This window comes from Portunus trituberculatus, chromosome 33 (assembly GCF_017591435.1).
Source record: "Portunus trituberculatus isolate SZX2019 chromosome 33, ASM1759143v1, whole genome shotgun sequence".
In the NCBI taxonomy this organism is placed as follows: domain Eukaryota; kingdom Metazoa; phylum Arthropoda; class Malacostraca; order Decapoda; family Portunidae; genus Portunus; species Portunus trituberculatus.
In genome coordinates this window covers 12270119-12277618 of record NC_059287.1, presented here as the reverse complement: position 1 = coordinate 12277618, position 7500 = coordinate 12270119, and the positions used below count along the sequence as shown (strand labels likewise).

The 7500-nt window shown below is 42.3% G+C and overlaps 1 protein-coding gene across 2 annotated transcripts in view; it reads right to left on the bottom strand.

Annotated features, from left to right (window-relative positions):
• Positions 1-6766, bottom strand: part of LOC123512161 (sushi, von Willebrand factor type A, EGF and pentraxin domain-containing protein 1-like) — a 100892-nt gene extending 94126 nt beyond the window's left edge. The window contains exon 1 of one of the 2 annotated variants that reach the window (XM_045268368.1): positions 6610-6766. The gene's annotated coding sequence lies outside the window, so the exon portion shown is untranslated. The remainder of the gene's footprint in view (positions 1-6609) is intronic. The other variant, XM_045268367.1, reaches the window with a different exon arrangement.
• Between the last annotated feature and the right edge of the window lie 734 nt (positions 6767-7500).

Below are 7500 nucleotides of genomic sequence, written 5' to 3'. Positions count from 1 at the left end.
CGGTGGTAGTAGAGTAGTAGTAGTAGTAGTAGTAGTAGTAGTAGTAGTAGTAGTAGTAGTAGTAGTAGTAGTAGTAGTAGTAGTAGTAGTAGTAGTAGTAGTAGTAGCAAGAGGGTGACTATAATAAAAAGGAAAATAGCAATGACATAGAAGAGGAGGAGGAGGAGGAGGAGGAGGAGGAGGAGGAGGAGGAGGAGGAGGAGGAGGAGGAGGAGATTAAATGAAAAGACGAAGAGATGAAAAGGAATAGGAAGAATAAAAGACTGATAAAGTGTGTGTGTGTGTGTGTGTGTGTGTGTGTGTGTGTGTGTGTGTGTGTGTGTGTGTGTGTGTGTGTGTGTGTGTGTGTGTGTGTGTGTGTGTGTGTGTGTGTGTGTGTGTTGAATTCAATCCACACAAAAGCAATTAATGACCGATTGTTCGCCCTTCCAGAGAGAAAGAGAGAGAGAGAGAGAGAGAGAGAGAGAGAGTTGCAATTGGTAGTGATAGTGAGAAAGAGAGAGGTGAGTTAGTAATTGAGAGGAGGGAAGGAGGGAGGAGGGAGGGAGGGAGGGAGAAAGCAGGAAGATGATGATGAGGAGGAAGAGTAGGAGGAAGAAGAAGAGGAGGAGGAGGAGGAGGAGGAGGAGGAGGAGGAGGAGGAGGAGGAGGAGGAAGCAAAATATGAAAGTAAAGACTGGTATTAAATACGTGAGGAAGAGAAAATTAATGAAAGGTTGAGAGAGAGAGAGAGAGAGAGAGAGAGAGAGAGAGAGAGAGAGAGAGAGAGAGAGAGAGAGAGAGAGAGAGAGAGAGAGAGAGAGAGAGAGAGAGAGAGAGAGAGAGATTGTTACTTGTTGATTCACCTCATCTCACGCCACGCCCAGGTAAGATACAGGTAAGGCACGCCCGTCCCGCCCACCTGTGCACCTGATTACAATATATTGACGCCCATGGACAGACAGAGAGATAGACAGGTAAACAGACAGGAAAACAGGCAGACAGACAGACAGACGAACAAATAGATGAACAGATAGGTAAACAGAGGAAGGAAGGAAGGAAGGAAGGAAGGAAGGAAGGAAGGAAAGAAGGAAAGAAGGAAGGATGGAAGGAAGGAGGGAAAGATGGGGAAGAGATAGTAGTAGTAGTAGTCGTAGTCGTAGTCGTAGTCGTAGTAGTAGTAGAAGTAGTAGTAGTAGTAGTAGTAGTAGAAGTAGTAGTAGTAGTAACAGTAGCAGTAGCAGTAGTAGCAGCAGCAGCAGCAGTAACAATAGCAGTAGCAGTAGTAATAACAACACAAACAGTAGCAAACTATCAACAAAACCTCAAACACAAACAAAATACAGGAAATATAAATCAAAACAAAACAAACGAGGACCTTCCCAAACAAACCAAACAAAAAAATCAACACAAATGAACAAAAACAATCAAAACAATCATAATAACAAAAAAAAAAAACAGAAAACAACCTTACGAACACAAAACTAAGCCCTAATGAGTGTCGCGTCACCTTGAGTCTCCTGAGTACACGAGACGACGACGAAAAAATAAATAAAAAGAACAAACAAAAGTGTCGTATCAAATTACCAGTCTCAATAGCTTCCCTAGAAAGTAGACCACAACCAAGGACAGAGAGAGAGAGAGAGAGAGAGAGAGAGAGAGAGAGAGAGAGAGAGAGAGAGAGAGAGAGAGAGAGAGAGAGAAACAGAGAAAGAGACAGAGAGACAGAGAACCAGACAGACAGACAGACAGACAGACAAACAGACAGACAGAGAAAGACAGGAAGAAACAGAGAAAGACAGAGAGACAGAGACACAGAGAAAAAAAAGAGACAAAACTTAGAAATTCATTACTAAAATATATTGACAAAGACGAAACAAGGAAAAATATTACGAAGGTCTAATTACAAAGGAAGCAAAATATCACTATTATTCACCACTACTCTTCTAACCATCTCTGTGCATTCCTAACGAGAGACAGTGTATAGGCTGCCATTATTTCCCTCCCTCGCCTCGCCAGTACACGATTTTAAAAGGGGAATTTCCGTCTGTTGCGTCTTTATATTTCTTTTTTTTTCCTTTTTTTCTCTTTTCCAGGTATTGGGGCTTCCCTCTGGCCGTCTCTATGTGATTAAGTTTATTTCTCTTCATTTTGTTTATCTTTTTATCGTTTTTTTTCTGGTTTTCGTTGTAATGTTGCGTTTTTCGTTGTTGTTTTTTTGTGTGTGTGATGTGTCATATTTTTTGTCTCTCTGTTTTTTTTTTTTTTTTTCTTCTGTCTGTCTGTCTGTCTCTCTCTCTCTCTCTCTCTCTCTCTCTCTCTCTCTCTCTCTCTCTCTCTCTCTCTCTCTCTCTCTCTCTCTCTCTCTCTCTCTCTCTCTCTCTCGGAAGAAAGAAAGAAAGAAAGAAAGAAAGACAGACAGACAGACGGACGGACAGACAGACAGATAGATAGATAGATAGATAGACAGACAGACAGACAGACAGACAGACAGACAGACGGACAGACGGAAAGAAAGAAAGAAAAAAAAAAACATCCCAAAGCAATTAATATGAATGAAAGTCTGAAAATTGTCCCATCTCACCACTCACACCCATTCGTCAAACACACACACACACACACACACACACACACACACACACACACGATGTTTATACCCAGGTAGTGTACGGGACTCGCGCGAAGGACTCAGTAAATATATATGTAAAAACACCTTTACTAACTCCACCACCGCCTTAGATACAAGAGCAAGCCTTGGGACACACACACACACACACACACACACACACACACACACACACACACATTTAATTTATTGAGATGGGCCTCGTGTGTGTGTGTGTGTGTGTGTACCTGGCGAGGCTTAGCGAAAATCTCTCTTCCTCCTCACCTTTACCTTTCCTACAATAGCCTCAGGTATGACCCTCCAATCTGCCTTCCCTCCATCCCTCCAACTCTCCCTCCCGTGCCTCCCTTTCTCCTTTCTTCCCTAGGGGGTGAAATGACTACCTGAGTTTACCCCTACCTGTGGCTGTCCTCCGCGCCTCGCCTTCGCTCCTCAACTAAGAATGTGCTGTGTTTTTATCTATCGTACTGTAATTGTTCATATAATAATTCCTGTGTTTGGTTCTTAATAGTGTTTAGTAATGTGATCTTTGTTTATTGTATACAGTATGTCTATTGTATTTATTGTTTTTCTTAGTATACGCTTCAGATTCGTGTTTTTTTTTTTTCTGTGTTTCATTTTGATATGGAAAAAGTCAGATTTGTTTCAGTTTGCATCATCTTTTTTCTCACCTTACACTTCCATTTCATCACACAGGGACTGCCTTATTTTCTTACGTTCACACAGGTGCTCATAATTCATTTTCAGGTAACAAGACGCTATAAAAACCCCAGACACCTAAAACTATAACTATTTCTCGATCCCAAAACTGTAATAAATATCTAACAAACACGAAATAATACATAAAACACAGCTACCTTTAAACGACAACAATTTCTCAAGCTAAATCTCCAATAATAATCACTTTAAACATCCATTGGCACTCCCTCAGGTAAAGCTCAGGTGTTAATCGCTGACAGGACGACAGTGTGTGTATCTCAGTCCCCGCTACCTCACAACTCTCACACACTAACGGTGGTCTTGCTGATTACTCTGGGGGGAGAAAACAAGACAGAGCTCTACAAATACCTATCACCTTCATCGCTACTCAGTCAGGTGTTAAATTCAAATACCGTAAGATTCCCTCAAGGTAAATGTTCCCCTTGTGAATATTATACTAACGAGGCTTCCATTACTTACTGATGAGGTGATGTTGGGTTATGTGAATGTTATGCTTTGATGTTTAAGCGAAGATCCCCTAAGGTAAATTTTCCTCCTTGAATATTAGTGTAACTTTCTCATGGTGATTAAGTTACGTTAGGTGATGAATGTGTTAAGTTGAAGTGAATTAGAGTTTTCTTCAGTGAAATACGTATGAAAGGTGTCAATCTACTAAAAGGAGAGTTAACTGCACCTGCATTATATAAATTTACCTGTTTTTATACTTCACTCTAAGGTACAAGATACTGTGCGGTTATGTTACGTTATTTGCACACCTGCATTACATACCTGTGCACCTCATTACCTCTCCCTCTTGTGTGTGTAGGTGTTTATATCTTACTGATGAGGAAGCACTCACACCTGACTAGGAAATGTTGCCACACCTGAACACCTGACACATGTAACTCCCTTCCGTACCTCACCTATGTTCCTTCAGGTGTGTGGGTGTTAATAGCTTACTGGGTGAACCCGAATACACCTCAGAGCCACACCTGTCTTATCTAACTCTTCCTGTACCTCTTTCCTCTTCTTCAGGTGTGTAGGCGTTAATACTGACGATGTAGCATAGACACACCTGAGTTAATGATATACACCTACACCTGATTGATACTCTAAAACACACCTGACATATACTACCTCCATTTTCTACCTTAGCCATTTTCTTCAGGTATGTAGTGTTAATGATAAAGAAACAAGCATACCTGACTTAATGAAGCAATGCATACCTGAGACACTCCTATACACACCTGACATATATACTACCTCTATTCTCTACCTTATCCACTCTCCTTCAGGTGTGTAGTGTTGATGATAAACACAAGCATACCTGAATTAATGAACGCACTGTACACCTGACACATATAACTCATTTGCATACCTCATGACTAGGACAGGTGTGCGTAGGAGTCAAGGTGCTAATGGCTTATTGGTGTGGCAGAAACACCTGAGTGGATTATATATATATGTCTTTAGGGTCCATTTTTGAGACACAAGACACGAAACACACCTGACTCGTCGATCTGTTTGAGTGCTCGTGGTCAGGATATATGTAAGTTTATGTAGCTATTTATGTAACTTGGCCTTTTTTTATCAGTTTTCATTTATGCATGTTTATTTATTTTATCGTAATTTGTCTTGTTTTATTTATCATTTTCTATTTCTGTGGGGGTGTCTACTGCCAGAGGGTTCGAGGACTTAACTCTATTTCCACTACACTCTTTCCTTGATAGCATTCAGAATCTACAAATATAGTCTGCAATCACGAATAGAAGGAATGTAAGGGTACGTCAGTTTTGCCTCCTTAAATCTACATAACTATTTAAAAGACCACTTAATCTTATTCCTGCTAAGCTCTTTACTTTGCAGCGTTAAGAGCAGTGTGGAAGTTTAGTTTGTATTTATAGAAAAAATGGAGAATGGAAGATAAATTTCGTCCCCTCAAAGTCACATAACCATTTAAAAGAACGTAGCAGAAATGAAAAACGTTTAAATGTTGTAGATAGCGAAAAAAAAAATGTATAGCAGTCAGAAAAAGTTATGATTAAGGAAAAAAAGCACCTCTAACACACAAAAAATAGGATAGAAGAATAATTTTGACCTTTTAAGGCAACAAAATCATTTAGAACACCAAGACAAGACTGAAAAGGTGAAAATAGAAAAACTGTGTAGCATTAAGACCCCAAATTTGCAGAGCATAGAAAAAATGTACAATCGTAAGAGCCAAATTTGCAGAGTATAGAAAAATCGTGCGACAACAAGAGCCAAATTTGCAGGAAAACATCTTACACAATTGACCATCACTGATTGTACCGCATCACCCCTTCCTCAAGAGTTTGCAGGTGTTAATTGCTTACTGAGGAGGAAACAAGCGCACCTGTGTAAACTCTGAGGGCCTTTATCTCTCTTTTTTTCCAGGTGAGAGAGAGAGAGAGAGAGAGAGAGAGAGAGAGAGAGAGAGAGAGAGAGAGAGAGAGAGAGAGAGAGAGAGAGAGAGAGAGAGAGAGAGAGAGGCACAGCTGCATCCTGGAGTGACCGGATCGCCTTCTTCCTCCTCCATCCTGTTCTCTCTCTCTCTCTCTCTCTCTCTCTCTCTCTCTCTCATGTCTGACGTCACTCCATAAACTCGTCTTGAAAGAGAGAGAGAGAGAGAGAGAGAGAGAGAGAGAGAGAGAGAGAGAGAGAGAGAGAGAGAGAGAGAGAGAGAGAGAGAGAGAGAGTAAAGGTGAGAGAGAATATAGAGAGAGAGAGAGAGAGAGAGAGAGAGAGAGAGAGAGAGAGAGAGAGAGAGAGAGAGAGAGAGAGAGAGAGAGAGAGCTGGTACAGGTAAACAAAAAACACCCAATGATGCAGAGACAGACAGACAGACAGCCGGCCAGGGGATGGAAGTAGGTGAGTAACTTTCATCTCACATTTTCTTCCTCCTCGATAAAGAAAACGGCAAAGGAGGAGAAGGCGGCGATAGAGAAAGCACCAAGACGAACACAGATGCTCAAAGTACCACTGGAACTCAACAGGTGCTAGGAGATTTGTACCCTAGAAAAGTACCCTCATGTAAGATCACTTTCCGATACCTTATTGAAATTTCCTGGTGATAGATACCTAAGATGATTTTTTAACGTTTTCTAACTCGTATCTCTCGTTTTCTAAGAGGTATAGGTGTTCAGTTCATCAAAAAAAAAGTCTTAAGATAACTACGAAAAAGGTTGAAAGTTGAAGTCACTGTAAGATACCCGGCGGTTCTTCACGTCTCCATACCCGGTGGTAATCTTAGGTGAGGTTATATTAGATTAGGTTAGGCGTCTTACCTTCCTATAGATAGAGACTACCCTACGATGACTGGCCGGCAGAGGATTGCAGCATGAAGAGAGGCTGGCAAGGGCGCGTGGGGGGCACACACACACACACAACACACACCCTTCCTTCACTCAACTCTCACTAAGACTAAACCTCCTCGCCCGATTCTACTCAGTCTAAACCCCCCCCTAAACCCTCCTTCCTCACCCTAACCCCCCCATAACCTTCCTCCTCCACACACACACCTTTGGAGGCGGTGCGGCAGCGACAAGGCAGGTGTATCTTACCTCACACCCGTATCTATGTACACCTGTGGAGCCTCAACACTCACACACTTGGGATGCACTACAAGGGGGTCATAAGGAGGTGAAGTGTAGGAATAAGTAAGGATAAGGGATTTGATTGTGTTTAAGGTTCGTTTTAAGGGAATCGTACGCCCGCCAGGCCAAGGAAACTCCCCTCCTTCGCCTCCTACCGCTCCAAGAATGTGGCGTCCCTCCTTCGCCGCCCCTCGCCGCCCCTCCGCCCCTCCTTCCCCCGAGCACACAACACCCCCGTCACCATTTTTACCTAACTACACCCGGCCCATACAGACGCGTCACCCTAACCTGCAACTTCCTGGAGGTCTAGTACGCACACGCACACACACACACACACACACACACACACACACACACACACACACACACATGGAATAAGCTTTTACCTCCTCCCAGAAACAGAGAAAGCTTTACATTGAGTCACAGTTATACAGTAAAATAGAATAGCGTTTCCTGACACACTCACCAGATTTACTCAGTGTGTGTGTGTGTGTGTGTGTGTGTGTGTGTGTGTGTGTGTGTGTGTGTGTGTGTGTGTGTGTGTGTGTGTGTGTGTGTGTGTGTGTGTGTGTGTGTGTGTGT